The sequence below is a fragment of the Phyllostomus hastatus genome, unplaced genomic scaffold (genome assembly GCF_019186645.2).
Source record: "Phyllostomus hastatus isolate PE091 unplaced genomic scaffold, TTU_PhHast_1.1 phas_scaffold_21, whole genome shotgun sequence".
Classification (NCBI taxonomy): Eukaryota; Metazoa; Chordata; class Mammalia; order Chiroptera; family Phyllostomidae; genus Phyllostomus; species Phyllostomus hastatus.
In genome coordinates this window covers 44,692,269-44,710,313 of record NW_025334017.1, presented here as the reverse complement: position 1 = coordinate 44,710,313, position 18,045 = coordinate 44,692,269, and the positions used below count along the sequence as shown (strand labels likewise).

General features: G+C 57.7%; 2 long non-coding RNA genes across 3 annotated transcripts; both read left to right on the top strand.

Annotated features, from left to right (window-relative positions):
• The first annotated feature begins 462 nt into the window (after positions 1–462).
• Positions 463–3,818, top strand: LOC123832894. Its single transcript, XR_006788141.1, has 3 exons — positions 463–636; positions 1,266–1,418; positions 2,822–3,818. It is a non-coding gene; the product is annotated as an uncharacterized LOC123832894 (long non-coding RNA).
• Positions 3,819–4,735: 917 nt separating this feature from the next.
• Positions 4,736–8,460, top strand: LOC123832893. Of its 2 annotated transcripts, XR_006788140.1 has the most exons (4): positions 4,736–5,632; positions 6,560–6,732; positions 7,425–7,511; positions 7,738–8,460. It is a non-coding gene; the product is annotated as an uncharacterized LOC123832893 (long non-coding RNA). The 2 variants fall into 2 exon arrangements; XR_006788139.1 differs by having other exon boundaries at positions 6,560–7,511.
• The last annotated feature ends 9,585 nt before the right edge of the window (positions 8,461–18,045 follow it).

Here is an 18,045-nt window from a genome sequence, read left to right as displayed (position 1 = left end):
CTCTAAATCTCAGTGACAGGCTCTGCCTCTGGGTAGCTGTGAGGATTTGGCGACACAGTGTTAGCCACCCTGCTCAGTGCCCGCCCTGGGGTGGCTCCGAGGATCTTTGTGATTGCCAAGTTGGATCCGGGACAGGGATTTCGCACAAGCTGCTTCCAAATCGTCGCAGCCAAACTGGGAGGGTTTGACTCCCAGGGCTCAAGAGGGAACAGTGTCAGGGGTGGAGGGGGTGGGTAAACGTACATCACCCCAATTCTGGCTGCAGATCTTTGTACCCCGGCCCAGGTCTCCCGGCCCCACCCAGACTCAAAGGCCCAGACCCTGCCGCGTTAGGCAATAAGAGTTCCGAGCTACGGTTAGGTCAAAGTCCTTATCTGGAATCCAAATTCCGTGTTTTACAGGATGCAAAGCTGGCCCCCATCCAGTGTCCCTGCAGAGCCATGAGGAAGGTGACACAGGGCATGCCCATGGTGGCCGGAGAGTGCACGTGCAAACTCAGGTGCAGGCTCCAGCGCTGCCCCTTGGGCAGAGCCTTGCTCCCTCTGGGTCTCCACTGTCCCCTTCCCCAGAAGAGGAGAAGGGGGAGAAGGTCCCATCTGCTCTGAAAGGACCTGCAGGAATGCACACCGTCTCCAGGTACAGAGGAGGCAGAGGAGGTGCCCACAGACGGTGGCCAGTGCCCCTCCACTCATGCTAAGGCAGCGTGGCCAGGGCCTCGCCCAAGGACGCTGGGGTGGTGAGGGGCAGAGCTGGGAAGCGGGCCCCAGAACTGCCGGGGGGTGGCAGCCTCAGCATTCCAACGCCCCTGCCCTGCCCTGCCCTGCCCTGCACCCCCTCTGCCCTTAGGAAGGGCCCAGTCTCCCAGAGACTAGAGAAGCCGCTCACAGGTGGCCGAAATCTTGGTGGGATCCAACACCTGCAACACGGCACAAGGGGAATGGGTGCGGGGGAAGCCCAGGAGGGGACAGTCCCACTTTGGGGGAAAGGTCCAAGCTTCCAGGAGGAGGTGGCGCGAGGCGGGGTCTTGAAGAATGAGTGGGGCTGTGGGGGGTGGGGTGTGGGCTGGACCCCAGCCTGTGGGAGCCCGACAGTGCGCTGGCTTTGGGGCGGCTCCAGGGACCGCTGCCGGAGGAAGGCGAGGTGGGACTCGGCCACCGTGGAGGGCGCCGGCAAGGCTGCCCTGGGAGCCCGAAGAGGTGCTCCTTTCCGGATTCTTCCACACACCCCTGCTTCCTCTCGGCCCCACCTCCCTCCTCTCTCCCCAGGGCCGAGTCCCGGTGCCCCTGAATCGGTAGCAGAACCGACATCCGTGGTGCCCTCTTAGCCAGGCACCTGGATGCATCTGGATACAGAGGCGAAACTCTGAAACACAGGACTGGATAAGAAGAGGGAGTTGCTTGAAGTCACACAGATGGATGGTAGGGGACGGTCAGGATCCCGGCTCCCTTCTCTCTGGTTCCCGAATCCAGCGTCTGTGTACTCCACACGAGGCCGTGAAGGCCGAGGGGGCCTGTGTGGTGCAGACAGGCCCAGGGAGGGGTGGGCGGGCCTCCTCAGTGACCGCCCAGCAGGGTCACGACTGCCCGTTGGCCAGCATCTGGGGTTCTTCGCCGTATGGCCTCTCAGGGTTTCAGGTCGTTCAACTTAATGCTCATTGGCGCCGCCCTGTACAGGAGCCACCGTTCCTGTCCTCAGCCTCTGTTTCACAGCAGGAAGCTGGCACACCCCGTGTAAGTGGCGTGCCCCAGGGGACATGCCCGCTAGGACTTAAAGGCCACCTGGATGCAGCTCACAACCCTAACCAGAGCAGCGCCTGAGGCTGGCCAGCCTGGGCCCTGCACACGTGAAGGCTGAGATCCAGCGTGAATCCTGCTGTGTGGGGCTGTGCCTGCCGGCTGCCAGAGGAAGGGGCACTCTGGTGTACCCAACACTCAAGGACAGCCCGGCCGGGCTTGTCCTCCTGGGAACAGCAGCTGCTGACCACATCGAGGCTTTTGTTATTTGCACGATTGATTTTTTTTTTTTTCATCATGACCTTCTCTGAGCCATCTAGGAGCAGAGATAAAAAACGCCGCTGAGCGCATGAAGGCTGTGAGATGGAGTCCAGGCGCCTGCCCCAGCAGGGAGGGCATTTCAACGTCACCCGCTGTGACGATGGCCTTCCCCCAGCACACGGAAGTGAGCCCCGGGCAGGGAGGCCCGGCAGGCCCGTCCGGGGGGCGTGTCCACACCGGTGTCCCAGCTGTCCCTCTTCTAGGAATCGGTCTGGCTGATAGTCCTCCCGTTGGCCTCTGCCAAGCGCTCTGTAGAAGCATTGTCTGTAAGAACAGAAACCTGGAGACCACCCAAAAAACCAGAGAGGAGACGGGTCAGACCCATGGTGCTGTGTCCCAGTTTGCAGCGCCCAACAGACTTTGGAATGAAGGAGGTAGATTTGCTTATAGCAACAGTGAACAGCACAAGATTTGCTTCGAGCGCAGAATATTTAGTACACCGCGAGACCATTTGCATAAATATTTCCATGTGGGTGTATGTATTTAATCTATGTCGAAGGCAGCCAGGCGTGGGGTTAAGTTCAAGTGTTCTGGAATAAGACCGCTTAGGTGCGGGCCTGGTCTCCCGCACTGGCCAGGTGAGTAGGGTTGAGGATGGGTGAGGTCCCTGACTCCCGTGTCTCAGGGCTAAGGGCTCAGGCCCAGAGCCAGGTGTCTGGGTTTTGCCACTTCCTTCCTGTGTGACTGGGACCAAGTGACTCCCTCCTGCTGTGCCTCAGTTTCCCCATGGGAAAAAAATGTGTGTGCTGATGGTCCTTTCCCCACAGGGCACAAAATAGGTGAAACCACATGACACTGTCTCTCGGCCTGGAGCCTGACACGTCCCCAGGAGTCTTCGTGAGGCTGAAGCCTGGAAGAAAATGCTGGAACCATGTACACAGCCGACCCTGGCCATCGGATCTCTGAAGAGCGTTTATGGTTGAACGCATACATGTCCCAACAGTTGAGATTTTTGGAAAAAAGCATCGCTTTAGCACTCAGAAAAACAAGTCATGGATTTCAAAAGAAGACACTAGCAAATGGCCCTCAGGAAGAGGCCAGTGCGTCCTTGCACTGTGTCCCCTGCAATAAAGGGGGGCTCACCGCCCTGGGCGGCAGTCCCTCCCTGCCCCCTGCCCCTCCAGCGCCCTGTGCTCATCACTGTCACTGCTCTCCCCCTGCCCCGCCCCGGGCTTGTCCCTCTACTGGCCAGCCTCCCCCGGAGCCCTGGGCACTCTCCGAGGACGGAGGGTCGCATCCACGCATGCCCCTGCGTCTCTGGGCGTGGTCCAGAGCCCGGCCCCAGTGGGGGCCTGAGGAGGGTTTGCTCAGAGCGCTGGGCCTCAGACGTGTTCCCCGAGGGCCTGTTGAAGGAAGTTCCTGCTGCCGCCTGACAGTAAACACATTCCCTTCTGACCCTTCAGGAATGCTCCTGGCCCCGGTCCCCGGGTCAGGCCCCAAAAACGAACACTGTGGGCTAATTACACAACAAGACAGAGCATTCTGCACTCGGCCTCCGGGCGGCTGACCCTCCGCTCGGCCATGTGGTCAGCCAGCTGCGGTACAGCCTGTCCCCGGGGAAGGGACCTCCACGCCCTCCGGTCCTGGGCAGCCGCCGCCGGGACCTCCGGGGCAGACAGAACTCGGACCTCAGAAACGAGAGTCTCACTCTGCTTATGGAACAGAAAGGGTTTCATTTCCACCCATGGGTGCGAGAGTGTGCGTGTGCGCCAGCAAAACAGAAACAAAGATAAAAAACCATGTAGGACAGGAAACAAAAGGTAAAATTACCCTCTCCTCCCTAGGGTTTATGTCTGGCTTTTATTTTCCCTCTCACAAATATGGAAAAGTATTTCTTCCTTAGAAAACACCACCCGGACCAACCAGCGTGTTGCTAAGGGCAGCTGGCCCGGCCTGGGTGTGCCCCAAAGGGCAGTGGGGTCGGGAGCCTGGAGAGCCGTCCTGGACACGGGCGGCCACACCCTGCTCCCGCCCGCACCTATCTGCCCTGCAGGAATGTGGGCCCCAGGACACCAGTGCCCCGCCCCCTTCAAGTAAAAACCCAGAGAGCTGGATTTTTACTTAAAATGTACCGGTTTTTTAAAATGCTGGTGGTGGTGGTGGTGGGCGGGGACATGAAGAAGGAAATGAACAAACACGTCTCTGTGGTCCCTACAAAGCCCTTGAGTTCCTGGTTCCTGAAGCTTCCCTTCCCCCCATTTTACTGTTGAGCAAATGGAGGTGAGCGCCCAGCCAGCCCACGGTCCCTGGGGGTCCCTGGGAGTCAGGGGGTGGTCCAGCTGGAACCACCCCCTGGTAGAACCACCCTCTGGTTTTGCAGCCCCGCCTCTGCCCTGGAGGCCCAGGGTCTGCACGCCCCAGGGGTGGGGTCTCTCACGAGAGGAGCCGGGCCCACCTGCCTGCCCTCCGATGCCCAGCCCCCTCTCTTCCAGAAAACCTCGTGATAGTGGGATTGTGCTCAGCGTGTGGTAGTGAGTCCCGGACTGTTCAGCGGCCCCCACTTGAAGCCCCAGGAGGAAGTCCAGAGGTACGGGACTCGGGCCATTCCAGAGACCCCGGGGTCAGGGGAGATGAAGGCCTCTCTGGAGTTGGAGTTCAAGGGCAGGAGGCCCGATGCTTTGGAGGGAGATCCATGAGATACCTCCCCAGGCTGTGGGCTGGGGGGGGGAGCAGGACCATGGGAGGGTTCCTCCCACTCACTCCGAGCGATTTAAAAGGCATGAATCATCTCAGGACGTCTCCATTTAATACTCTTCAGTGGGAGCGAACCGCAGGTTACTGAAACCGCTTACCAGGAACTGAATCTGCCTGGATCTTGGACTTCCCAGTGCGCCGAAGTGTGAGAAATGAATGTGGTTGTGAAGCCGCCCCATCCATGTATTTGGTTACAGGAGCCTGAGCCGGCTAAGGCAGGGAGGAGAAACCCATGCCTGGGTGTCGGGAGACTGAGTTTGCATCCCTGGTTTGCTAGGCTGCCCATCTGTGCAGGGGGGACGATGACCTCTCCGGCGGAGGGGATGTCTGCACCGAAGCTGACCGGCACTAGGGGTTCTGATAGGGATAGCTGCCTACAAGCACCCCTGACCATGGCGGGGGAGGTGAGGACGCCCGGGGAAGGAATCTCACGCAGCACGTGTCAGGAAGTGCGCGGGGTCTGGGGAGCACGCATGTACCGGTCCCCTCCCTGGTTATCCATTTGCCTGCTCTGGTCCTCGCTCTGGGGGGGTTTGACCAGTTAGCCCAGCAAACGCCCTTGGACATGGCCCTGTGCACACGTGCCTTTGGCGCTTAGGCAGCACTTTGCTGTTCAGGTTTTTATTTAACTCGAAGGAAAAAATAAGACACTTATTCCCTGCCCCCATACACCCTGCGCAAACACCCAGCTGACCTCAGCTCCACGCAGCACCGAGGTCAGCCAGGGCCTGGCAGCCCACCCTCGTGGGGACAGGAGCTGCATGTCCTTGTGCCCAGAGCGCTGGGGCCGACTCCTTGCTCTGCCCCTGGGGGTGAGAAGGGGGTGGTCTCTACAGCATCGTGGGGAGGACTCGAGAAGATGATGGACGTGCCATGCTGTGTGGGTAAGAACCTCGCTCCATAACATCAGCATCACTATTAACGACATGACCCCTAGGCCCTTGCACCAGCTCACTGCCCCCTAGCCCCAGCCCTCCCCTCCCCCACCCCAGGCTGGGTAAGACCCCTCCTTGTCACTGGGGCCGTGCTTACCCCTATAGACATACCCCATGAGGAACGCTATCATCATTTTTGCTTCAGTTAAGGTTGAGCACCTCCAGGGCAGGGGCCAGGTGTCAGTCTTCAGACCCCAGGTCGACAGCCCTCGGCCCGAGCCAGTTTCTTAAATGGATGAATAATTGGGCGAGTGAACAAACGAACTGCCGGTGACCTTCCCGGCTCCATGGGGGGAAACGCTCTAGGTCTGCACCAATCAATAGCGATCTGTGCCCCAGTTTCCAGGCCACGCCCCAGAAAAACGATCGCCCGGGTTCGAACGCGTGACCCAGTGTTCAGTGGACCGGACGGCCTGGCGGGGCAGAGGCCAGAGAAGTCATGTGGGCCGGGCCGGGGTGCACAATGCACCCCCCGTGGAGGGTGAGGCAACGTGGCACGTGCCTGTTTACTCTCATTCAGCCCGGCCCCCCGGGGTGGGGGGCTGGCTGGGCTCCCAGCCAGGCTGCGCCCAGTCCCCAAAGACGTGCCCTAAACTGCACGTGAGGGCTGCTCTGGATGAGCTGGTGGGATGCGCAGCCCCGGAGTTCAGACCCCCTGAAGGAGAACAACCCTCCCGCCATGCCCAGGTCCCCCCACCCCCCTTCTGAAACTCAGCCCCGGAAGGGCCTGCCTCCTGTAGTACCACTGAGGCAGATGGGCATTTTCCTTAAGGATCTTAGTAAAAACACCAAGACAGGACCCAAAGAGAGGGCATCTGGTTTTCCTTGTCACTAGGCCCATGCTTTAATTTTTTTGTTGTGTTTTTATTTTTCAAGAACAGCGCCGTGATCATCCCTACACCGACCCCCTGAGATTCAGCACTGTTCACATGTGGCTTTTCTTCTTGCTTTTCTTTGCTGGAACCTGCGGGAGTCAGACAGAGACGCCACCATCACCTGCCCGCGGACACTTCAAATACCTTCCAAAAATAAGGGCATTGTTTTCACAGGTGACTGCACTCCACAATCTCTGCTGGAAGACTAGCAATGCATTCCGAGTGTCCTTTCATGCCCAGTTTATATTTAGATGTCCAGGACTGTCCCCCAAATAACGTTAACAGAGGGTTTTGTGTTCGTTTGTTTCAAATCAAGTTCATACCCGGCACCGTGGCTGATGCATTTTGAGCTCCTTTTAACCGAGAAGCCCCTTTTTCTTGCCTGCAGCCTCTGTATTTTGCATTTTTGATGTTGACATTGGCTGCTGGTCAAGAGCAGGCCATTCTCCGAGAAGGCCCCGCACCCTGGAACCCTGGAATGGTCCACCGGCCCCTCATCCACCTAGAACCGGTTCCCAGCTGGGCCTGAACTGGGCCCTGTCCAGAGCTGGCTGTGACTGGCCGTCAGTGAAGGGACACTCCGTGACACCCTCAGAGGTGGGGGGCGGGGCACATGGAGCCAGGGCCCAGGGGGTCCGGGCAGAGGACAAGCTTGTATCGAAGGGAAGCCAGCACGGGGATTGCTCCTGCCCCTCACCCGGCGTGTCACCTGCGGTCCCCTCCCCCGCCAGGTGCACTGTCTCACACAGCTTCTCCTTCCCTGTCCCGCATGCCCACTGTCTTCTCACCTCACGGAGGCCCAGGAAAAGCCCTGGGCACCCATGGATGTCTCCCCTCCCCCTGCCCTGCTCCCCTGCAAATCCTAGATGGACGAAAACGTTCACCAGCACGAAGAAAAATAAAGAGATGGATAAAGCAATACGTAAATAGGAGAAACGAGAGCAGAAATACAGGTGAGTCATACTGTACTCCGTGGAGGTGAGCACGAGCCCCAAGTGTGACATTGAAAGCCGACCCTGGACGGGCTGCTGGGTGTCCACTCGGCCCCGCCCAGGTCTGCCGACACCCGGCTCCGGTGCGCCTGCGGTCTGCCTTCCACAGGGAGGGGGAGGCCCGGTGAGGGGCAGGGTCCCAAGGTCGGCCGCAGGGGAGCCTCAGACCCCGGCCTTCCCCTCCCAGCCGGCCACCTTTCCCTCCGAGGGACAAACACAGCCGTACCCTGAAGAGCAAGGAAACTTGTTCTGGAGACTTTCAAGGGCGAAGGTGCAGGGATAGTGCCTGTATCTTAGAAGCCGGAACAGAATGCGCATCACGTGACACCCCTAAGTGACTTGCACGTCCCTGAAAGCCCACCGTGACCACATTCCCCGCCAGAAGGCCCTCCTTCTCCCCTAGAAAAAACTGATGAGCCCATGAGCCCCGTTCTACAAGCAAAGGCCCTTCACTGGCTCAAATCAAAATCCTGGATGGAGTGACCTGCGGATAGGTATGACTTTAAGAAAATACAGGGAAGGCTCTAACTGGAATGCAAACGAAAGGAAAATGGTTTGTGATGCAGTGATGATACACAGTTCGCTATGCAGATGTCTGGGCAGGGCGGCGCTGGGAAACTGAAGGGCGCAGTCAGGTCGCCGGCACCTGCACATACATAAAGTCGCCATGCCTGCGTGCGTGCGTGCGTGCGTGCGTGCGGCTGCCAACGCAGGCCCACGTGGGTGTGTTTTGCTGGCGACTCCAAGCACTTCTCTGAGTGACAGGATTTTCCAAAAACAGCAAATCGCTCTTAAATAAACCCCAGAGCCAGAGAAGTGCAATGTCTTTTGATTTGCATGGCAGTGGCATCCTAGGACATTCAGGGGACATTAACCCTGTGCACAGCCCCTCTGGGTGTCTCTGTAAAATGAACACACATTCAGGAAACTGAATTGCTCGCGTGGATGTCTAGTGGGGGATGTTTAAGCGGGTGGGATGGGGGGAATCTCTGTTGTACAGTATGTGAGTGGACCAGGCTGGGGTGGGTAGCATGTACACCAGCCAGACCCTGGGGTATGCAGGAGGTGGGGAGCAGCAGGTGAATAATGACAGTAAAAATAATCACTAATCATTTACTTGGATAATTTTTACTCCGTGTCGGGGACTCTCTGAAATGCTCCTGCTGTATTACCTGACCGCATCCTCACCATGAAGTTGGTCCTGCTTCCACACCCGTTTTACAGGTGGGGACACTGAGGCATGGAGAGGCTACCAGACGTCCTCGGGGTTACACAGGGGAAAGGTTTTAGCTCGTGAGCACCTGCTGTATGCAAGGAATGTGCTAGGCGTGGGGAGTGTGGAGTTGCAATGCTCAGGGTCCAAAGCAAAGAGAACTGCTGTTTATTGAGCATCTGTTATGTGCCAGGTTCTCCTCCAAAATGCATCCTCTTCTTAGGAAGGCAGCTGGTTGGTCCAGGGCATGGGAAGGGGGCTTAAATATCCCCAAAGCCAAGAAGTCGTGTGTGGGGCTGAGAAGCGGTGGGGAGGGGGAGCAGGGGGAAGAGGAGGGAGGGCCTGGTGCATTTCCCGGACTGTACTGTTTGCTCAGGGCTTTCCCATTGTGCACCGCGTCTGTGCCTCACCAGCAACGGCACAGAGAGGCTGGGGAGTTTGCTCCAGGACACACAGCTGCTAGGATCCAAATCCAGGTCTTGGGGCTCCAGTTCTAGGCTGTTCCCTCTGGTTCCACACGTGTCCCAAGAGCACCTGGGGAAGCACAATGCATGGCTGACAGCATAGCTGTTGACTCTGTGGGACTTTGCCTCCTGACTCTGCTGCTCAATGCCTTTTGGGACCTCGGCCCAGCCCCTTCCCAGACACCAGTCTCAGATCCCACCTGCAGAACGGGACAGCGGGACCTGCTCGTGGGGCGGCTGTCTGTGCAAAGCCTGGCACATACTCAGCGCTTTCTACAAAGCAACGGCCTTCCAAGCATTCTCCTGGATGGACGGGCCGTGTGTATCTCTCCTCTTTCTCCCACAGAAACTCCTGGGACAGGTGATAACGGCGGAGATTCATTCCCCGGGGGAAATCTCAGTTTTGTGCAACTTTATCAAAGAAGCCACAACTTCAGTGTTTTCTCCCCTTCCGAGATGCTGGCATGTGGTGAGATGACGATGTCATTGGCACAAGGTCACTGTGAGCGGGGTGACAGAGGGGTGCTGTGAGTGAGCCCCCACTGCCCTTGGCGTGGGTTCAAACCCCGGTTCCGCCCCTGGTGAGCCCCCACCTGGTGGGGAGGCCCCCCTTCAGCTCCGTTCCCCCTGGTCTAGGCGGCTGTGAGTGCGGATCTCCATCGGATCTGCTTACAGGGCTGCACGGCGGGTGCAGGGCAGGGGGCGGGGGGAGGTTTAAGGAAGTGCACGCCTGTGCTTCATAAAACAGTTCTCGTCGTCCCCCACAGCAGGAAGCGTTCTGGGTGCACTTCCAGCTGCTGTCGCCGGCACCACTGCACTCTCTGCGGACAGATGACAGCCAGTGGTTAATGCTCAACCCCTACCCACGTGACCCCTGTCAGTCAGTTTGGGACCCAGACCTCTACTTCGCGCCTGTGGCAGGCCGGCGCAGGCAGCAGGCAGGCCCCTCCGACGCCAGGCCCGCGGGCCGGGAGCCGCTGCAGGCACTCGCGCTCTGTGGAAACGAGCCGCCCCCCCCCCCCCCACACACACACACACTGCACGCCGGCAGCCCTGAGTCAGCATCCGGCCCTGCCCCTGCACGCAGAGGAATGACTCTCCAAACACAGGGCCGTGAGGAACGTGCTCTGGGCCGCAGCGGAACCGTCTGGGAAAAGCAGTCCCAGGGGCATTTCCCAGCCGCGGGAGGAACCACCCAGCTGTGTGCTGTGTGCGTCCCAGAGGCAAAGCCAAGTGGAGGCCTCGGAGGTTCTTAGACAGCTCGGCTCGGGCGGAGGGGGCTGCTGCTGACGCTGCCCGGTCCCGGGGCCGGCTCCGCTGCCTCCTGGGACCACGGTGTGGCTGGAGGGAAATTCCGGCTCTGCCACTGGCAGCCACGTACGTCCAGGAATCGAGCCAACTCCTGGCTGGCCACTTACACTCTCGGAAACTCAGTTTCCTGGTCTATAAAATGGGTATGCTCGTGACTAGCTGGCAGACTTGTTGGGTCAGAGATAATGGGCTTAGAGTATTTCGTCGTCTGTGCTCAGTCCTGGGTCACTTAACACAGGACCCACGCGCCCACATACCTTGTGCTTCCAATTCTGCCTGGAGGAGAGTGGTCACGGTGGGCAACAGGGCCACAGAGACCCCCTCACCCGAGATGCGAGGGCTCCCGGAGCAGGGGACGGAAGGGCAGTTCTCAGTGAGATGCACCACGTGGCTCAGGCACCTGGGCTGTGGGGTTGCCGGCCTTGGGTTCAAATCCTGGGTCTGCACTGTGAACCCTTCAATTTCCACGTCGACATCCTGACCCCAGGGGCCCGTGACTATGACTGTATTTGGAGACCGGGACTTTAAAGATAAAATTAAGTTAAAATGTGGTCATTGGGGTGGGTCCTAATCCAACAGGACTGTTGTGCTTCTAAGAAGAGATTGGGACGGAGACAGGAACCCACAGAGGGAAGACCCTGAGAGGACGCGGGGAGAAGACGGCCGAGCTGTCCACTAGCCAAGGCCAGAGGCCTCGGGAGGAGCCAGCCCTGCAGACACCTGGCCCTGGCCTTCCCGCCTCCCCGTGTGCGGGAGAATCACTCTCTGTAGTTCAAGCCCCCCGGTCTGTGGCACTTTGCTACTGCAGCCCCAGCAAGCTAACACACACCTGTGACATTCGTTGTTTCATTTTTTACTGAAGCTCTCTGGGCCCCCTTTTCTTTTCTTTTTTTTTAAGATTTTTATTTATTTATTTTCAGAGAGGAAAGGGAGGGGGAGAGAGAGAGAGAGAGAGAGAAACATCAATGTGCCATTGCTGGGGGTCATGGCCTGCAACCCAGGCATGTGCCCTGACTGGGAATTGAACCTGCGACACTTTGGTTTGCAGCGTGCACTCAATCCACTGAGCTACACCAACAGGGGCTTGGACCCCCTTTTCTTCATTTATAAAAAGGGGCCGTAATAGTGTGTCCGTCCTCAGCACGTTCTGAGGCTCCAGGTTGAGAAAGCACTCAGAATGGGCCTGGGGCAGACCTGGCACTCGGTGAGTATCAGCTGGGATTCTGATGGCAGTGACCTTGCCCCTCCCCAGCCCCCACCCCGTGGCCTGGACCCCGAGGGCAGAGGTTCCTCACTCGCCTGCACCCGCAGCATTCAGTGCACGGGTAGACTGTTTTGCTCACAGTAGGGACTGTGGTGGGACAAATGAGTGAACAAATGAATGCTGTTTCAAATGCTTCTTAGGAGACGGCAGGACTAATTTACGGTTTTAAATGCCATAAAATTACATGTTCAGGGGACACCTCTCTAATATCTGATGGGAAAGGCTTGAAGACAAAGGGAGTGCCCAAGTGTGAAAATGGGGGATTTCTTTACTTTGGTGGGGGAGGAGGGAGGGTGTCTTCCCAGACACCCCTGGGCTCCCGCCAGAGGCTTACCTGTACCCTGGGAGGCAGACGCAGCGCTCGTGCAGGACGTGGGTGACGGGGAGGACGTGACTGAGCATGCGGACAGGTGTGGGCAGGGTGAGGCGAGGCAGCGATCCCGGGGGCCCGCCCACGAAACAGCGACGGGCACCCGAGAGCTCTGAGCAGACAGGCGGGCCGGTTTATCCCAGGTGCCCGCCCACAGCGGCCTTTCCCCATCTCTTTTGTCTGTTGAGCGTGAACCTTCTCCTCCTGGAGGCCCCCCACTCCCTTCCCCGTTTTCTGGGCCCTGACCTCTCAGCCTTCCCGTCTGTAACACCGAAGCCCGTCCGTGTGCCTGAGAAAGAGACGGAGAAAGCTTTCATCGCCCCCAGAGAAACCTTCGGCTCTCGAACCTAGACGACTGTGCCCGGAGTCAGGGGATAGTGGTGAGCAAAGATTTCCTGGAAACGGCGGGGTTTAAAGCCAGTCGTGCTGGAGATGCACGTCAGCCACCCCGAGCCAGCCTGCCATCTGCCAGTGTGTCCCTCCATCTGGTCGACATTCACAGTAAGCATCTACGGAGCGCCAGCCAGGCCCCGGGTGGCGGGGACGCACTGCTGACCGGGAGATTTTGCTCCAAGAGCAAACACCCAGAGAGAAGGGACAGAGCCGCAAACAGGAAGTGGAGCGTCAGCGTGACACTGCCAGCCCAGAAAGGCTCCTTCAGGAGCACAAGGGCGGGACGTGGGCAATGGAGACACTTCACCCCCGACGACACCCTGGAGGAACCTCAGCAGGAGGGGCCCGCAGATGCGTCCATGTCTCCGAGTGGCCACGAGTGGCCACGAGAGGCCTATGCAGGCTGGGTAGAGAACATTGTACCCAGGGTTGGGACCCTTCTCCACACAGCGTTGAATGTCTGCCGGTGCTTTTTCCTGCTGGCGGTCGCAGGTCACTCCAGCTGTCCCCGAAATCCGCTGTAGGTCCTTATCTGCAGCCAGTCGGGGTGGAGAAAGTCTGCTTCCCCGCATCCCCTGGGGAATTGCCCCGTGTTACATCAGCCCCACAGAACTCTCCGGGACGCTGGAGCTGTGTGCTGGCTGGTACCATACTCACTGGTCACATGGGGCTGATGAACACTTGAACTGTGACTAATTTGTCATTTCATTTCGTTGGGATTATTTTTAAAAATAACCCCATGTGGTTCCTGGCTATCGCCTTAGTCAGCATAGTCCTGGGCTCTGAGGAAGCCAGCCGCCGGCCCTGCCTCCGCTGCTTCCTGCCACGTCGGCCCCCAGGTGTGCCGTCTGCGGAGCTGGCGCTCCATCCCGTGCAGGTGTGCGTGGCGGCGAGCTGTCAGGGCGCAAACGCAGACGCCCAGGGATTATCCATTTCCTTATTATCTGGAAGTCAGTTGAGACCTGATGTGCCGCCCCCACGTTGCCAGTTCTGTGGGAATTTGGTCTGGGTTGTGAGTGGGGCAGGCCTCTCCCACTCGGGGCCGTGCAAAGTGTCCAGGGTTAGAGTACAGAGCAGCCAGGCATTGGGCAATATCAGCCTCCTTGCCGGGCGCAGAACCTTCTGGAGAGGGTGTGTTGAAGATACTGCAGCAGCCCTTCCCCCTCCTCAAGGCGCTGGGTCAAGGGTCCCAGCCCCTAGCAGAGCCCTGGACCTGTGCACCCCAGGTAGAGGCGGCTTCCCACTCCACCTTTAAGCTTCTCTCCCTCCTGCCGGTGTTACTGGCTTAAAACCTTGCTTGCTTCAGGCTCTACCAAAACAAAAGCCAGCAGGGGCTATGGCTTGCTTTGAGCGCAGGGACCTTGACCCCCAACCCTAACCCCTGAGCTGGGAGAACTCAAAATGGCCAGGTTCCTTTGCTGGCTCCCCGCTGGAAAAATAAAACGAAGACTCCCACTACTTCATACTGCAGAGAGCTCTCCTTTCCCACAGAACGGTCGCACGCCATACGGAGAGAAGAGCGAGAGGCCAGGAAAAGGCTTTTGCCGCCAAGGGACTGGCACGTGCACAGGGACAGAGGCCGTTCAGCCCTGCGGCCGCCAGATTCCAGTGCGGCACCCAGAGAAACTAATGTTGACGGTGACGGCTCACGGAGTGTCCGCTGGGTGATTATCTCCATCAGGGCTCCCGCCCGAGTCAGAGACGAGGAGACTGAGGTTCCAGGAGGCTCAACAATCTGGCCCAGGCCTGCTGGGATGTGCACCCACGTGCCCAGGAGTTTCAGCTCCCGCAGCCAGCCATGCACCAGACGAGGAGCCAGGAGGGGAGGGAGGCGGCCATTTGCTTTGGGAACAGGGGTGTCGCAGAGGGGAGAGGCCACGCCCTGGGCCAGGGGGTGAGTCAAGGGAGCCAGACGAGACCGAGAGTCTGAGTCACCCAGGTGACTACAGAAGTCAGGAGACCCGGCCGGCCCAGCCTCCCCAACCCCTGGCCGGCCTCCGAGCATGCACACCTTTCCTAGCCGCTATGAGTGATCAGTCACGGGAGCCTCTCCGGCTAATGAGTAACGACATTATCTCTCCTTCGCAGAATACAGCCCCACTGCCCTGGGCAGTGTGGGAGAGGAGACACCACCAGCAATGCCCTTTTCCCCTCAGAGGAGCGGATTGGGGTGTGACTGGATTCTGAATCCCAAGACCTGGGACCTGGGACCTGGTGCGGGCTCTCTGGCGCTCAAGGTCCCCCAACGACAGAGAGGGGGCTGGCTCGGAGCATCTTCCCACGGGACAGGGAAGGCTGTTGGTAGAGCTCCTTGCCTTCAGAGGTCACTTGGTAGTTTAGGAGGAAGAATGTGGGTTTGGGGGCCATCCAGACTCAGTGGTTGAGGACAGACTTGGAAGCCAGACTGCCTGGGTTTGAATCCCAACTCCGCCACTTAGCGGCTGGGCCATTTTGAGCAAATGACTTAATTTTTTTGTTCCGCCTTGGTGTTTCCATTTATAAAGCAGGGACGCTAAAAAAAGGATCTGATGTCTTTTAGTAGATGTGGTGAAAGCATGATTATTACATGCAACAGTTTATGAGCATCTCCGGTACCTAAATAAGCGTCAGCTATTCTCATTAGCCAAGAACCCTCAGCCCACGAGGTCACCTGTCTGAGGCTCAGCTCCCCAGCTGCAAAGAGGAGATGTAATAACTTCTTTGTGGCTGGGCTGCCAATATAAGTAAAGACCCCGTTGTAGAATAGATCGATACCCAGTCCCTGAAAGTCCCCTCCCCTCATCCTCTCCTAAGAATCCTCAGGTGAGACATTCTGACTTTCCATTGGCCTCCTGGCAGGTGGAATTCAGAAGGAGATGAGGGAGGGGTGAGACAAGGATGGGCACCAAAGAGAGGTTGGGTGCCGTCCCGTTCTTGAGGAGCTTGGAGAAAGGGCGCCCTGAGTCACGGGGAAGGTCTCCCGGCGAGGAGCAGTCCCCACCCCGGAGGTGTGCATGGCAAACTGCAGCAATACCACCGAGGGGAAGAATGCAATTCTCCGAGAAAATTCCCAGACCGACGTAGAGTGTCGTCCAGGTGCCGTTTGATAACGGTGGCCCCTCCGTGTGCCCGGACGCACGCAGTCGGCGCTGGGTCCCCCAGAGAGAACGAGTTCTTAGGAATCTGCGGGACTCCGTCTTCCCGGCCGTGGGGCCCTGGGCGAGCCACCTCGCCTCTCTGAGCCTCAGTTTCCTCATGTGTAAAACAGGATGATGACCCTTGCGTGGCAGGGGTGTTGTAAAAATGAGAAATAAAATGCATCGAGTGCCTAGGACGGTACCTGGCGTACAGTAGGTGTTCAATGAGCAGTCGTTCCAGATACAGAGTTCCTCATTCTCTTCTACTTTCGTTGTTTTCTAAGTTGCTAAGCCCATGTCAGCTGAGCAGCCTGAGGCTCAGAGAGGGAGGTGGCAGCTTGCCCCCCGCAGGTCCTGGTGTGGGGAACCGAGGACTTTCCCTAAAGCGACCAATGCCAGTGTGGCTTCTAATCTAGGAGCTCCAGACGTGGGGTGAGAGAGAGGAGGGCTGAGAAACGATTTTTTTTTAATCTCTTATGGGTGAACATAGAGATGGGACAAGCTCTCAAGATGATGTTTCAACTACGGACCTCCTACTTCTAATCCTCGGAGGCCGAGTGTCAATACACAAACAAATGGGCACACGCAGGCTCGCCAGCAAACAGTGACACCGAGACACAGCAACTGTGTCGAGACGACAATGAGACACCGGCCTTCACCTACCAGGAAAAAAAGAGTTGACAGAGGAGGGACTCGCTGACCCTCAGCTTGTGGGACCCAACTCCATCCCGCCCCGTTGGAAGCTGGGTTGCAACAATGTATCAAAAAGCTTGAAATAGGTGTACTTTTTGGCCCAGAGATTCCCCCCCCACAAAGGTTTTCCCCCAAAATGTTATTGGAAGAGTGTACAAAGACGGGTGGGGGAGTGTTCACTGCAGTGAGAACTGGGAACACCCCAAATGTCCAACCAGCTGCGACACGTTAAATGGAGGGTGGTCCACCCGTGTCATGGAATAAATGTCGTGTCTCGTTAAGAATGATCTGGAAGCCTCCTGGGTGATGGTGGCAGTGGGAGGAGCTTCCATGGGGTGACCACGTGCCTTGTCCCACCCCAGGTGGGTGCTGGATTCTTGGGTATCCACTTTATAATTGTTCCGTGCCACAGTGCACTTAAAGTGGATGCGTTTTCTGTTCTGTGCATACTGTATTTTATAATAAGAAAGTAAAAAAAAAAAGTGTGACAGATTTTTTCCAAATGCAAAGATGTTCCTCGTGTATGGCTGTGTGAAGAAAGCAGGTTATAAAAATGTCAGTCTAGTATGAGAGCAGTTTGAAATGCTGTCATCCAAGTACCTGCTTATAATTAAATGCTATCATAAATTTTTAAATAGATATTTACACACACCTACATACACTCATGCCCCTGTGAAAATGTCAGGAAAAACATATACTAAAATATCAACAGAGATTATTTGGGGGGGGTGTTTGTTTTATTTTAATGTTTGTGATCCATTTTTTTATATGTATGTTTGTGCCTAGGTACTTAGCGTGTTTCTGAGTTTCCTCCTAGTTCTCCATGGAACATTTACTTCTGAAACACTTTTGCTTTTTATTATGTGGGTCACAACTGTTTCTATAGCATGTCCTCGCCTATAAGAAGCCAGGATTAAACCCAGGCCTGCTGGCGCAACAGGACGCTGGATGGAAAGTCGCCGTGGACCTGGGCAAAGAGACCTTTCCCCGCGACCAGAACCAGGCATCGGCTGTTTGTGGCAGGCCGGCCGGGGGCCCCAGGCGCGGCTCGGCCGCTCTGCCCCCTGCGTCCCCTGGCGGGCTGCTGGGCCTGTGGCAGCCACCCTTTTCTCCTGACACTCCCTGCGCTTCCCCTTCCTGAGAGACGGCCGCTACTTGGATGTCTCCGTGGGGTCCCACAGCCTTCGCGTGTCACCAGCATCCTGTCCAGCAGCCACGCAGCCCGGGTGTCGCTGGGGCCGCCGCCCCAGGCCTGCACAAAAGGCTGGATTGCTTTGCGGTGTTAACCCAGTCGTAGCCTCAGCTTCCTCATCTGCCACGTGGGGCTAAGAGCCCCTCCCTGTGCACAGAACAGGTGGGGCCTCCCGCTGAAGAGTGTCTGTGCTCTGCACGGGCGAAAAGGGATACCACATACAAACCCGTGAGCCTGGGCGGGTGAGCGCTTCCAGCCCGGCCAGGTTCTCAGTAAGGGCTTGCTGCTTTCCCCTCCCAGCCCTCCCGCGTTTGCTCTGCCCTGATCTTCCTGTACCTCCAAAGTAGCAGCAGCTCCTCCTGGTCCAGCCCGCCCTCCTTTGAAAATAGACACAGGCTCACCGTCTGGTTCCGTGTAGCTCGGAGGGTAAATGCTCGTGCCGTGTTGCCCCGAGAGGGGTCCGTTGCAAAACCCCCTCC